Consider the following 15,568-nt stretch of genomic DNA (forward strand, 5'->3'; position numbering starts at 1 on the left):
AAGCTATTCCAAAGTAAGGAGATAATAAACCTTCTAACAAAAAAAAATGATCACAATAGCAGCACATTTAATTCTAAAACCTGTTACAATTCTAGAAACTTGAAATGGAAAACAAACAGCAAACATTCTCTCTACAGATAATATTGTGATCATGTATGTGCTGGTAAATAACAGCAACGTTTTTATGCCATCAAAAAATTGAAAATAATATGAATTTAATGTAACGAAACAATATTTGTTGAAATAAAACACAATATTCAGAATTCGGTAATAAACAGTCAATATTGAAAACAATAAATCAGAAACTGATAAAAAAGACAAAATTAAATTTGTTGTGTCTTTCATGCCATGCTTGGATAAGACGATTACATTCAGGATATTTCCTATTACACCAAAAATTCCTAGTGCTAAGGCTAAAAGACAGTTGATTAAGATATCCATCGCTCTCCAGACATCAAAACTCAGCTCAATAAGATTCATTTGTTTGAGACTTGAGTCTTGAATTTCATTAGTGGTGGAATTCATAACAAGAAATATTTCTCTACAAAAAAATAATATAATGAAAATTTCAGAATTTTTATAGCATTTTCCTTTGTTTTAAATTTATTTTGTTAGGAAAAAAAAACAGCATATAATGTTATTAAATTAACTTATTAACTACAATATTATTTTATCTTACAAGAAAAACATTTTTAAAACGAGGTTAGTGTGACAGGTGGGGAGATGTGACGTGTGTTTGGCGCGTTTAATGTCTAAGGGATGATTATTTTTAAAGCTATCACACACCAACCTATCAGCATATGAATCGGGAGCAGACACGCCACGAGACAAGCAATGAAAGATAGATACAAAAGTTAAAAATGAAGAAGAGGGTTTGCATCTACCTCTAGATAAAACTAGATTTAATCATCACTCTTGCATTTAATACGAGTGTATGTCACTTTGTCCTCTGACTTAGCTGGTTTTCCTGTTGATGTCGCAGCTGGCTGTGTCCTGGCTTGAGGTTCTGCAGCTGGAGGTGGCACTCTAGCGGATAGAGGGACGTCGGTGATATAGTTCTTGTGGAGTCTCAATCCCAAGCTCTAATATCTGTAGTGGGCACAGTAGGGCGGGTGGCCGGCTACCGTGGGCACAAGTGTACCGCGGGCAGAGCTGATCTGCCGTGGGCAGCGTAGTTGACAGGATATGTCCAGTGAGTTGCAGAGGGTTGGCGTAGACCTGAGTCTATAGGGACGTAGCACCTAATAGGATGACAGGTGGGCTGTCGAATAGGCGGGCAAGGCCGATAGCGCCAAGTAGTGGAGTTGAGTAGATCTCAGTAGGCAAGTGCAGTGTTGAATAGCACTAAGCACATAAATAGGCAGGTAAATAGGCAGTAGGTGATTCTCGATAGCAAATAGATAGGTAGACCTCAGTAGGAAAGTGCAGTGCTGAATAGCACTCAGCACATAAATAGGCAGGTAAATAGATCGTTTATCCAATAAATAGGCAGACACCTGAAGGAGGCTGCGGATAAATAAAGACAGGTTAGGACATGTCTCTCATGCATCTTATCGATGCCCTCGACTGAGGTGCATTCGTCAGATTGGTGAAATGGCTTTAGAGCACAATATGGACATGATGACAAATGGTATGGGGGAAAAATAGATAGCTGATAGTAGCAATATAAAAATGTACATAGAAGGGGAAATAATAATATAAAATGTACATATAAGGGGAAATAATAATCTCAAATAAACCACACAGGTGGATAGAGAAAGAAAGTGGGGGGGGGGCGGTGGTCAGCGACCAAGACGGTTTGTTTACATATGACCGAGGGTCGAGAACAATGGAGCGCACTTGAATGGAGAGGGTGTCCATTCAAGGGGCGCAACTCTCGTTAGAGTAAAAAGAGTAAAGGTGAGATAATTCACTACAGGGGAGTTAACTCGTATCTCTTTTCTAGAAGCAGTATTAGTGCGCTAGTAACATTATCAAGGCGGCCAACCGAGATAAAGAAAATAAAATAAGATGTACAAATATATACGTGGTTGCATCAACGATCAATTGAGCAACGTAGCATTAATAGATTAATGCAATACAAAAATAAATACATAGGACATGTTTATGTTCTCTACTTACGCCAGTGAGAAATACACAATGCACTAATTAAATATAAATGAACCAAGCAAAATACACGTGATAATATCCAATGGAAATAGCACAAAAGTAATTAAGATGGAACTTGTGATTAAGTTCGGCTTACCACCAGGTATTCCTCTAGTAGTAAAAATGTATGAAGTAGCCCAGACTCGATAGCTTAGCTCGAATGAGAAATGAAAGAGAGTCTGGCCTGATTTAATTCACTTTATATAAAGGCCTGGAAAATGTGGGCGGAAACAGGAAATGTCCTAGGTTAGAATTATCTTACACGTGGGTGAATTAGACTTGAGATGGGAGTCGCACATTGGTACGTCGAGAGGCACTTTGACTCGAGTAATCTCCTAGATCAAAGAGACGTAGGAGAAAGGGGGGGGGGATTGACTTTGCATTCCACACAAGGTGGTGTCCACTGCGGCTGTCAGACATCCTGCCGATAAGATCAAAGAGTTTGGGTGTATCTTTGCCCCGGTCAAGGGAAGATAAATCGAAAGACGTGGCCTAGCTATCTCCAATGTGGTCAACTAAGTCAAGCCTGGAGAGGAAAAGGTGGCGCGGGTGAAGAATTTGGGGGTAGGATGGGGAGATAATTAAAATAAAATAAATAAATAATGAAAAATAATAATTAATGCTGTGATAAATTTGAGTGACTCTGACAGCGAGTTTTTGACTTGTCACAGTTAGCTACTGAGGTAAGGTTCTATTTTGTAAAAGTTACAAATAGTAAAAAGTTTCCCTTTCAGACCTTACGATGTTAAGGTCATTTGTTTCTATGGTCAACGGTTATCGAGTAGGGTGTTATGTGGCCAGCACAACGATTAACCGCCATTACGTTCCCAAACTTAAGTCAGGTACCCATTAGAGTTAGGTGAACTCAGGGTGCACAAAGTTTCTATTTCTGTACTTTGAAAAATTATAAATCTCAAACTAGAGTCTTCCCCGTGTGGACAATGAGCTAGTAATTCTCATTGATTTATACCAACAGTTAAATTTCTTGAAAAATCATTAGAGTTATTTTTTTTTTATTTTTATTCTTTGTCTCTTAATGCTTCAACTGTTTTTAAAAGGTGATTAAGACAACTGCTTTAACTCTTAAAATGATGATTGTGTTTATTTAGTTAACTAAAAATATAGTTTGTAATGTGTAGAAATAATTTTTAAACTTTTTAATTATTTGCGGTCATGAAGATTTTCCTGTCGCTTTTGGGCGTTCAGCCAACACACAACTCAGCTCGTTTCATTAACATGTTCAAAATGTCTAGAGCATTTAAACTTGAGACACCTTATTAGGTTCCTTAGGGGTGTACGCCATTAGACACATGCCATTTAGACACAAGTCATTTAGACACATGTCATTTAGACACATGCCATTTAGACACATGCCATTTAGACACATGTTATTTAGACACATGCCATTTAGACACATGCCATTTAGACACATGCCATACAGACACATGCCATTTAGACACATGCCATTCAGACACATGCCATTTAGACACATGCCTTTTAGACACATGCCTTTTAGACACATGCCATTTAGACACATGCCATTTAGACACATGTCATTCAGACACATGCCATTTAGACACATGCCATTTAGACACATGCCATTTAGACACATGCCATTTAGACACATGCCATTCAGACACATGGCATTTAGACACATGCCATTTAGACACATGCCATTTAGACATGCCATTTAGACACATGCCATTTAGACACATGCAATTTAGACACATGCCATTTAGACACATACCATTAAGACTTATGCCATTTGTAAAATGTTTTACATGTTTCGGATGTTCCTTCAGAGTTGAAGATAGTTTACTTCCTAGTATAAACCTCCCACAGGACGACGGGGGATGGGAGCGGGCAGGATTTGAACCCTCGACCATTTAGACACATGCCATTGATTAGAGAAAAAATGAATCCAATTCAATTCCCTAACCTAACGGCAATTTGTTTACATAATCATTGTAATCTTGTTTTCTTAGAATCATAGTGTACAAAATGACCCGCTCATCTTATGATAGCCACTGCTGAAAGTAATGAAAATTGTCTAGGGTAATTTCAAATGTTCAAAGCCAACCTCCTTAAACTATACGTTCTACTTGAAAAAAGAATGTCACTATTGCTCTGCATATTTCGGTGTCCTGTTAGCCTCTACTTATTTTTGAATGAAATAAGGCAGGGGTGGGCAAATTTCGGCCCGCGGGCCACATGCGGCCCGCCAGAGTGTTTTATGCGGCCAGCCGACACCTACAGAAGTCAGGTGTACCCACAGTATATACTTATAAAAATGCAAATATATTAAAAATAATAAAAATATAAATTATTGAAACTGTCCTTATAAAAAGTTTCAAGCAAACGAAGACTATGCTTATTGGCTATACATCAATACACTCAATTCAAAACACAATCTCTGATCAGTATTTATTCAATGCTATGAAGAACTGTGTTGAATGTTGAGTATGCTTGGAACAAGATGGTAAGTGTGACAACTGGTGAAGCTCGATCTTTGACTGAGTAAAATGGTGGGGCTTTTTTTAAAATATCCCAACCATAAACTTTAAACGGGAAATCAAACTTATTAAAGCTAGGGGTAATTACCACAGATAGTTTTGACTTATGAATAAAATAATCCAATATTTCCTCTATCTTAACATGGGCAAGGTAAACGAGAACAATATAAAATCTGAAGGAAGAAATTGTTATATTACTTGAAGGACATTAACTGTGACTTTGTTACCATTATTTCTTATGAAGAGTGGAAGACAGATTTCATGTTTCATAATTGTCATTGCAATGAGTTTTTGCATATAAAATGCAAATGGATGTTAAATCTTTTCAAAGAAGGTTTCCCACCATTCCTAAATTTAAAGAAATGCGGCCCTAGATCCAAAAACGTTGCCCACCCCTGAAATAAGGTATAAATATGAACTGTTAATAGAAAGTTACAGAACTTAAATAAATCAAGAAACGCTTGAACGGTTCAATTTCTCATCAGTGAATCCTTAAACCCTGACATTTTGCGCAATGTTTTATGTCACCATACAAGAGTGTATGGCTTCCCAGACATATTGAAAGAAATTTCACATGTGATGAACAGTCGATCAGTATGACAGACTTGAGAAATAGAAAACCTGATTTCAAATAATCTTCCTGAATTGTACATGTTTTGTCTAAAAGGAAATGATCTAAGATTATTGATTGTAACACATGTCACATATCTGGGCAATGATACTTAACACTGAATGGCAAGAAGCTTAGCTGACCCGAAACAAAACTGTCGATGTATCTGAGAAGTACCCTTAACATGTCAAGTCTCAATTGAAGTTACCACGTGACCAATATCAATGCTATTAGTAGAACCTTAAAATAGTCCTAAAGTTACGTTTATTTTAAAGATTCCAACTTTAAGTTCCAGAGGAAATAGTAAATAGCAGTGTAAAATTATATATATTGTTATAAACCTGGTGGTGGCACAGATGGGGGTAGTGGTGTGTGTGTAGTCAGTCGACGCAACTCGCCCCAGGCCAGCGTTAGACGAGCGGTGAACCGTGGCGAGCTACGACTGTCAGCCGAGTCGAGTGTCAAAAGGACGGTTCGGGAAGGATCGCAGCGTCACAAGAGTTGTAGTCATCTGACCACCTAGAAACGTCGAGCGGCGTTCTGTCCGGTTCGAGAAGGCCAGTAGGGACCCTATATAAAGAGCGGAGGTGTCGCAGTCAAGACGGTTCACGAGAGACGGTTCACGGCAGGGTTCACTACAGTACGGTCGACTACAGCAAATTTCAGCGGTGTGGTTCTGTACGGAGCATTACGACGGTTCAGTGCGGAGTACTGTCAAGTACAGTTGAGACGACTGGCTTCTTGATCTTGGTCTGCGATCGAGTCCGACACAACGAGCCTAGTGTGTGAAGTCAGTCCTGAGCTGTTGAACCCAGTGCAAGCCCGGAACGAGACGGAGAGGCCAGTGCAAGAGTTGATACGGCGGAACGGTGTTATCGGAGAGATATTTGTACAGTGTACGTGTTGCCAATTGTACAGTATTGGCTGTTATTTATTCCACTATTAAAGTGTTACGTTACTTTGGAGCCCTGAGTTGTCAAGTTCTTTAAGTTGGTGGTGTAAGGTGCAGTTTGCAGAGAGCCTGGATAGTGAGATTTGTAACAACTGGTGTCAGAAGGGGGATCTGCAATGGCTACTACGAAAACGCTAGACCAACTCCTTGTGAAGGAACTGAAGCAAGAACTCCGTGGACGAAAGCTGAAGGCATGTGGAAACAAGGAAACATTACAAGCACGCCTCCGAGAAGACATTATTATTAAAGTGTTACGTTACTTTGGAGCCCTGAGTTGTCAAGTTCTTTACGTTGGTGGTGTATGGTGCAGTTTGCAGAGAGCCTTGATAGTGAAATTCGTAACAATATATATATATATATATATATATATATATATATATATATATATATATATATATATATATATATATATATATATATATATATATATATATATATACTAGACATATGTTACCCGCGATATAGTCACTGAGAGTGTTTTGTAAACAATTAAACGAAATAATAATGTAATAAGTAAAGCGAATGTGTCAATGTAAAAATAGTGTGAATGAAGCTATCAAATCAAAATAGCTAATAGGCTTAATAAATCAATTTTTTTTTCAAATTAAAACATTTGCTTGTAGGCCTAGATATATTTGATTAAAATTTTAGATGAATAGACTAAATTTTGTATGTTCATGTGTATAAAGTATAAAGTAGATCTTGAGGTAGAAGTAGATCTAAATCTACACTAATCTAGAGTTCTGTGCTGCGCATGCGTGAACTTTTTTTCATGAATGAATATAGGCCTATCTCAACACGGCTACGCAGCTTTAGCGAACAGCGAACGAATGTATTAAAAATGCTTTAGAAAAACAAATTTGAATGTTAATTTGATTAAAATGTGAAATGAATGGACAATAATTAGTATGTTTATGTGTTTAAGCATAAAACTATCTTTGCGAAAAGAATTTTTATCATCTTAGAGTTCAGTAAGAGTTTTAGACCTAGGCCTAGGAATAGACTCAGACCTCAGAAGAGAGATGTGTTAATGTGTAACCATTTGGTAATGTCTAATGAAAGAATGTTCGCCAGGAAATCTGTAGATATCAGGAACTAATTTATGTAAAAAAAGCTTTTGAATAATCTAGTGGATTGGATTTATATGTATGTTAAACTTAGCTAATGATCCTTTCACGTTATTTCTCTTTCGCTACGAAAATATAATTAGGTTTGCGAAAATGGGTTTACCCGAAGTCGATACATTCTTATCTATTAAAAACGAAAAGAGCGATAGCTTTGTTAAATGAATGGGATTATAAAGTGAACAATTAAACGAAATTATATTTAGTACGCGATTCATGAACGAATATAGATCTAGGCCTATCTCAACTCGGCTTCGCAGCTTTCGTAGGCGAATGTAGCTTTAGAAAACCAAATTTGAATGTTTATTTGATCAAAATATGAAATGAATGGACTTTAATTAATATGTTTATGTGTTAAAGTATAAAACTATCTGTGCGAAGATAAGTTTTATCATCTTAGAGTTGAATTAGAGTTTTAGATCTAGGGATGGGATTATAAAGTAATAAATTAAACGAATTAATATTTAGTACGCGATTCATTACGGAATTGTCTAATGAAAGAATGTTCGTCAGGAAATCTGTAGTCACAGATATAAGGAACTAATTAATGTAAAAAATGCTTTTGAAACACAAAATTGAAGGTTAATTTTATTATATAATGAAATCAATGGATCTTCTTTTGTCTTTTCATGTGTCAAAGTAAAAAACTATCTGCGCAAAGTGTATTTCTTAAAATTAGATCTAGGTCTAAATCCTTTCTATCTTTTCTCATGTCAACATTGTAGACATGGCCTAGATCCATAAAATACTATAGCTGTAATAGAGTCGGACAACTTTATTTTTTTTGAGGGTCTAAAGTTTGTTTTAGGGCTACAATACATACACTTCGGTCTAAGTTGGTACCCAAGGAACATTCCTGCCTAGTTTTATCAAGATTGGTCAAGCGGTTTTGATGTCTATAAGTAACATACATACATACACCACACATTCTACTTTATAATATACTAGCTAGTTTTACCAAAGGTAAATTGTACTGCAATATCACATGTTATTTCTGAAAAACATCCTCGCTTGTTTTGGCGTTATGCATAGAACATAGCTCATGTAGCTCCTTATGTATCTCAAAACTCCTCTCACAGGGCCCTTATGAATATAGCCAACTGTGCTACACCCGTTACATCAGTTGACTCATCGAGAGCCAATGAAAATAATTCAAAATCTTTTTTTTCCTTTAATTGTTCACGCGAGCTGATTGACATGTGTTCCACAGTGTTCCTAGTTAACGCTATTACTTTAAATACTTTCACCTTTTCTGGACAAATTACTTCGGCAGCTTTAACGATACACTCCATCATAAAATCTCTTTCTCTAAATGATTTGCTATGGCTTGCTATTAAGTTTGAAAAATGTATCTGGCTTTCACTGCAGACTCAATCTCGTTGTTCAGTTTAAAAAATACTATTTTTTCAATTCAAGTAGCTTGTCATCTCTTATTTTCCAGCGTAATAGTTAAACGTTATTTTGATAATTTTTTAGGTGGCCGCATGCGGCCCCGAATGCCGTGTTTGACATGCCTGCCATAGACTATATATATATATATACAGGACTGCCAACACTAAGAGTAACTAAGCATAAGTTTCGTTCAACGCCAAAATGTGAGTCGAGGTACTTCCGGTATAAACTTATTTTACAACATTCACGATATTTGAATGATGATGCCAGAGCTTCGATAATATATTTTTTTCTCTTTTCATCACAATTGACAAATATAATACTCTTTACATTGTATACTAATTAGTATGAGTTGAATAAGCGATAAACGGAAGAGTCAACACATTTTCGAGAGTGTCATTTTTACCTATATACTTTACCAACTTTTATTTACATCTATACCTATTTTTTAAAATTTATTTAGAGTTTTGTTTCCAGATAGTATGCATTATAGGCCTATATATATTAATGGAGAATTAACCATTAAAAATGAAAAGCAATTATATATTTATGACTAAATGAAAAATATGCCTAAAAATTTTGGCTCTGCGAATTATTATTTTTTTAACTAAATAAAATCCCAAATAACATGTGTATAAAGTATAAAGTAGATCTTGAGGTAGAAGTAGATCTAAATCTACACTAATCTAGAGTTCTGTGCTGCGCATGCGTGACCTTTTTTCATGAATGAATATAGGCCTATCTCAACACGGCTACGCAGCTTTAGCGAACAGCGAACGAATGTATTAAAAATGCTTTAGAAAAACAAATTTGAATGTTAATTTGATTAAAATATCAAATGAATGGACAATAATTAGTATGTTTATGTGTTAAAGCATAAAACTATCTTTGCGAAAAGAAGTTTTATCATCTTAGAGTTCAGTAAGAGTTTTAGACCTAGGCCTAGGAATAGACTCAGTAGAGAGATGTGTTCATGTGTTATATTGTGTAACCATTTGGTAATGTGTAATGAAAGAATGTTCGCCAGGAAATCTGTAGATATCAGGAACTAATTTATGTAAAAAATGCTTTTAAATAATCTAGTGGATTGGATTTATATGTATGTTAAACGTAGCTAATGATCCTTTCACGTTATTTCTGTTTCGCTACGAAAATAAAATTAGTTTTGAGAAAATGGGTTTACCCGAAGGAAGTCGATACATTCTTATCTATTAAAAACGAAAAGAGCGATAGCTTTGTTAAATGAATGGGGTTATAAAGTAACAATAAAACGAAATAATTTTTAGTACGCGATTCATGAATGAATATAGATCTAGGCCTTTAACTCGGCTTCGCAGCTTTCGTAAATGAATGTAGCTTTAGAAAACCAAATTTGAATGTTTATTTGATCAAAATATGAAATGAATGGACTTTAATTAATATGTTTATGTGTTAAAGTATAAAACTATCTGTGCGAAGAGAAGTTTTATCATCTTAGAGTTGAATTAGAGTTTTAGATCTAGGGATGGGATTATAAAGTAAACAATTAAACGAATTAATTTTTAGTACGCGATTCATTACGGTATTGTCTAATCATGGAACTATACTAATGGAACAACAGCTCCTAGTTTTTACTAGGGGAGTGCCGTCGCGCATCATTTCCACGCATGGTGCAATATGGAGAAATTCAGGAGGATGCAAAAGAAGAAATTTACTCCTCCAGTCACATGGACTGACCTTCAATGAGAGTAAAACTTTCCTACGCTTTATTTTATTAGATCTCTAAAAACTTCATCCATTTTCTCACAATGTTTTGTGATTTATAAAATTTTCCTGAATAAAGGATCGTCACAAAAGTTATTTTTTTAAGGCCACCCCATTAAAATAGCTGTTTTCAGTACTTTCACATTTGGGTATTTTACACAAAATCTGGATTTTTTTTATGTACATGAAATCATTATCATCTGTCCCGCGTAACTAAATCCTCCACTTTTCCCGGTCACCAATGTTCTTAACAAGAGAGAGAGGCTGGTCCATTATTTGCGTAGTCCAGCCAGCTTTTCTTCTGACAAACCTTTTTTCGTTTATTCTCTTAAAGGATATTTTTTTTAAAGTTAGTCTTACAAAATACGATTCCAAACCAACTCATGCAGTTATCGTCTTTTCACAGTATTGAGGAGTCATCCTTTTTGCCAGCCAGAGTGTTAATTGGCAAAAGTAAAAAATTCATTATTTTAATTTTTTTTAGTAAATATTCACAACTATATCTTTTATATAATAATATATTTTTTAAAATAATAATATCTTTTATATAGACATGCTTTAAATAGATCTAATAAATGATTAACGCGGCCCTACCAATATGGGTATATTAATACTTAAATCTGGGTATTTTAAATTTCGAATGCGCATTTTTAAAAAACCGAACTTATCTATAGATCTCTTATATCTAGAATAATCTAGATCTACAACACCCAGACTTAGACTATGGTTCTAGATCTATTTAAAAGATATTTTTTAAAAAATAACTCAACAGATCTAATAAAGTCATGATTTCCACTCTATTTTCTCTAGATCTAGACTATACATGAGGTCAATATGAATGTTTATAGATTATAGATCTAGTCTACGTCTAGAACTCAGATCTATCGATCATGACTATAGACTATAGACTATACTATAGTATAGTATAGTTGACTATAGACTCTACTATGACTATAGTACTATAGTCTATAGACTGTATTATACTGTAACTGTATTACTAGTATTATATTAGTGTATAGTGACGGTAATTATAGTCACTATAATCAATAGTGTATTGCCTGTAGATCTAGTACCTGTACTAATATTAGTAGATGTAGATCTATAATAATAATACTTTTTAATAGTAGAAAGTAGATTTATAATCTATCAATTCTATCTAATCTAGATCTAAATCTAGACTTCACTTTCACATCACATGATTATTGATACAGACAGTGAATGAAACGAATGCAGTGATTATATTATAGTTTATACTGACTTATAGCTCTACCAGTTGATTATCATCATCATCATCTGAGGTCATCTCGAATAATAATCTAGACTAGTATGTCAATGTCTCTATTAAAATAATTAATATCATCAGCCATATATCATTTTAAATATTAAAATAGTAGACATAGATTTCTATATTATTAATAGATAGATTAGATCCATAAAATATAATTTTACAAACTTTAGAAATGATTGATTTTATTTTTAATTGATCAGCCTTCTAGACTAGATCTAGCATCTCTAGCTAGACTCTAACCTGTAGTTTGTAGATCTTGGAATTGGATCGAAATTCACCTTCCTAAATTGTCTCTAAAGTCTGTAGCTGATTTGAGAGGCCCAACGAGGCAAGAGTCTATTACTATTAGTACTCTGTCTCTTGATCTATCTAGTAGGCCTACTTAGCTAGTGCATTAGCCTTAGCCATAGTGTAGTCAAATCTTGACAACGAGTCTTCTAGATCTAAGCTTCTAGAATAATTAGATCTAGATCCAGTTTAGATTTAGAATATAAAAGTATTTTACTAGCTAAAATACTAAATCTACTGATCTAAATTCTAGATAGATATACAATATATAGATCCAGTTTAGATTTGGAATATAAAAATATTTACTAGCTAAAATTCTAAATCTACTGATCTATACTTAATATTTTAGATATTATATGACATCTACAAAAATTATTATTAAGATATAATTATAGAATCTAGACTAGTTATTTATGTACATAAAATATATAAATAAAAGATAAAATTTATGCAGGCCTAGATCCCATAAATTTATAATTGATCCAGATCTATCAGTAAAAGTTACCTTCGATGGGAAGTTTTACCCAATCTAATCTATACAAGACAATTTATAATCCATGCCTCGCGTACACCCCATACATTAAATAATAGTTCCCATTCCATGCCATGCCCAGACCCATGAGTTCATGAAATAATAAATGATGTGGTGTCAAGTTGGATCTATCCCCTGAAATTCAGCACTTTAATATAAAACTCTCATATCTAGTTAATTATTTGCTATGACACTCTGATCAACTTGGACTTGTGTGATACATATATGTTTCTTATCAGATTTAATGAATGAAGTTTTGGTGCATTTTAAGGCTACAAAAGTATCATCAGGTGCATTCTAACCATTGGTATTTTTCCTGGCAACATTTCTATTCTAGTCTGTTATAAATTATAAATTTAAAAAAATGTTTGTAATGTTTCAGTTATTAACAAGTAGAACCATGCCAACCAGTTCTGATGATGTACCAGAATGGCTCAAGGATCATACTTATACTATTTCTACTCTCTGGGCAGACATTAATAATATTGGCATCCATTCAATATTTATTGTAAGTACTACTATACAATTTTTATTTTAGTTATCTAAAAGATGTTTTATGAAGTGTGATTTTCATGGTCAAGCAACATCCAAATATCGGGGATGGAATTTAACATTTTTCTCTAGTTTTTTTTTTATAACACTCTTAAGCAAATTCATCTTTCATGAATGCCTAATATACTTGGCTGTTTTGCAGGCCATTCCTTTACAATAAACTGTTAGATGAAATAAGGCAAAATTATGTCTGATAATTTGTATGTTTGATACAACAATGTATTCAATTTAATAATATTATTTTTTAATTTTAATGTTTTCAAAAGAAATTAGCCATTATGCCTAATTGTATAATTACAGTTATGTTTGGAAATGCAAGAAAAAGGCATGCATTCCTGACAAGTCAATGATTGGTTGCACCTCTTAAAGGTAAGGTACTGCAATTTTTCCCTATGCACTTTTCTCATAAGCTGAAGTACTTGTATTTTTGAAAAACTAGTTTTCCATGAAAATGTAAATCATAATATATTTTATAGTTGCTTTTTTTTGAGTGCAATGTCCATCAAATTAACTGAATATCTGCCTTCACCTTTAGTAATAATTCATAACTATTAAGGTCAGGGCCATGTCTACACATTAACGCAGTAGCTCCTTTTAGGTACAGACTATTTTTAGAATAGCAAAATTATATAATTATACTTAATAACATATATACGTTTAGCATGGTCAACACATATGTCACACATATTTTTATTTTTTTAAAATCCTTTTATTTATTTTTATAACTAGATAACTTTCTGTTATGAGAAAAGATGAGATTCTTGGACTCCTGCATAGCACCACCAGAAAGGAAAATCCCATCATGTTGCAAAATAAAAGTCTTGGACCAATTTTAATTTAAGATATATATATTATACTGTAAGCTCTATACATATTTATGTATATCCTGTCATTCAGCCAACAGGTTTGGATTTAGTATTTCTTTAAATCTGTTTGATATTGTACTTGAAAACTATTAATCTGAGCCCCATTAAAACAATAGGGAGTGCAGTGAATGAGTGGTAAAGCACTTGGCTTCTGAACTGAGGGTTCCTGGGTTCAATTAAGACTGGGATTTTCAATTTCAGAATTCATAAGGCTAGGGATACATGGCAATAGTAAGGAATAAGTAAAGGCAGTTTGGGGATCCATGGCTGAATGGTTAAGTCATGGGTTTGAATCTCTGTGAAGACTCGGGTTAAAATTTTTTTAGATTTTTGGGTGCCCCTGAGTCCACCTAACTCTAATGGGTAGCTGACTTTTGTTTTGGAAAGTAAAGATGGTTGGTTGTTGTGCTGGCCACATGATGCACTGGCCAAAGAATCAAATGACCTTAACATCATCTGCCCTATAGATTGTGACGTCTGAAATGGGATTTTTTTTCAAAAGGTGGTTGGTTGTTGTGCTGGGTACATGACACCCTCGCTAACCATGGGGCACAGAAACTGATAAACTTTATATCATCTGCCCCATAGATTGCAAGATATGTAAGGGAAATTTTACTTTTTTAAAATTAAAATAAGAATCTATCAAAAGTAAACATAAAATATGGTGCATTCTCCTTAAAACTAAAACCTGGTGCGAAGGTTTAAAATGTTGGCAAAAAAAAGCAACATCATATATTCTTAATTCCCTTTGCAAAACTTACTGAGAAGAACATGCATGTTGTTCCCTCATAATTTTCTTGACAGAGGAAATCTTGTTTATATTAGATTTGAATTAAGCAAATTAAGACAAAAATTATAATCATTATTTCAAATGGTTGTATCTAAACCTTGTGAATTATTTTTCTGTTATAAGTATATTGAGATTAATGGATAATCATGAAATTGTAAAATAATTGCTGCTATCATTCCATTGACTAAAGAACCATAATTTTTTTTTTTTTAAATTAATTTCAAAATGATTTTTTTCAAGCATAGAGTTCACATAGATCTTGAGTGAATTTTTTTTTTTTATTTGACTAATGCTTCAATTTTATTGTATCATATTAGTTTTTAATTTTTATTACCCAGAATATTTAAAAAATGAGTACACTATTTTCATGTAATAATGTAACTTGGTATTCACAGAATGCTCAAAATACACCATAATCTTTAGGCCATACAGATTTGTATAAATTAACTTGTTTAAATACATTGTAAATGTATACTGTTTGGATAAGAATAAAGTTTTTCTGTAGACAATTATTGTTCAAGATTTGTTGATGCTCCTGCTTAATCAATTATATATACAGGTCATTAGTTTTAACACGTCTGATAATAAATGACAGTACAAGTTAGTGAATGAAAATTTGTCATTATTTCAGCTGCTTTAGTCCTACATCAATGTGAGGTACCAGTACTTTGATTGTGTCATATAACAATTTAAAGCAACATTTTGAAATGAATAGTCTGTAGAATTGACAGTAAATACATTTAAGTGATGGGCTGTGATCTGCTTGAATT

At 33.8% G+C, this 15,568-nt stretch overlaps 1 long non-coding RNA gene across 2 annotated transcripts; it reads left to right on the forward strand.

Annotated features, from left to right (window-relative positions):
* The first annotated feature begins 11,049 nt into the window (after positions 1-11,049).
* LOC129928936 (uncharacterized) lies at positions 11,050-15,307 on the forward strand. 2 transcript variants are annotated; one of them, XR_008780438.1, is made up of 5 exons: positions 11,050-11,310; positions 11,648-11,806; positions 12,973-13,098; positions 13,443-13,511; positions 13,872-15,307. It is a non-coding gene; the product is annotated as an uncharacterized LOC129928936 (long non-coding RNA). The 2 variants fall into 2 exon arrangements; XR_008780437.1 differs by lacking the exon at positions 11,050-11,310 and having other exon boundaries at positions 11,513-11,806.
* The last annotated feature ends 261 nt before the right edge of the window (positions 15,308-15,568 follow it).

The sequence above is a fragment of the Biomphalaria glabrata genome, chromosome 11 (assembly GCF_947242115.1).
Source record: "Biomphalaria glabrata chromosome 11, xgBioGlab47.1, whole genome shotgun sequence".
NCBI classification, from domain to species: Eukaryota; Metazoa; Mollusca; class Gastropoda; family Planorbidae; genus Biomphalaria; species Biomphalaria glabrata.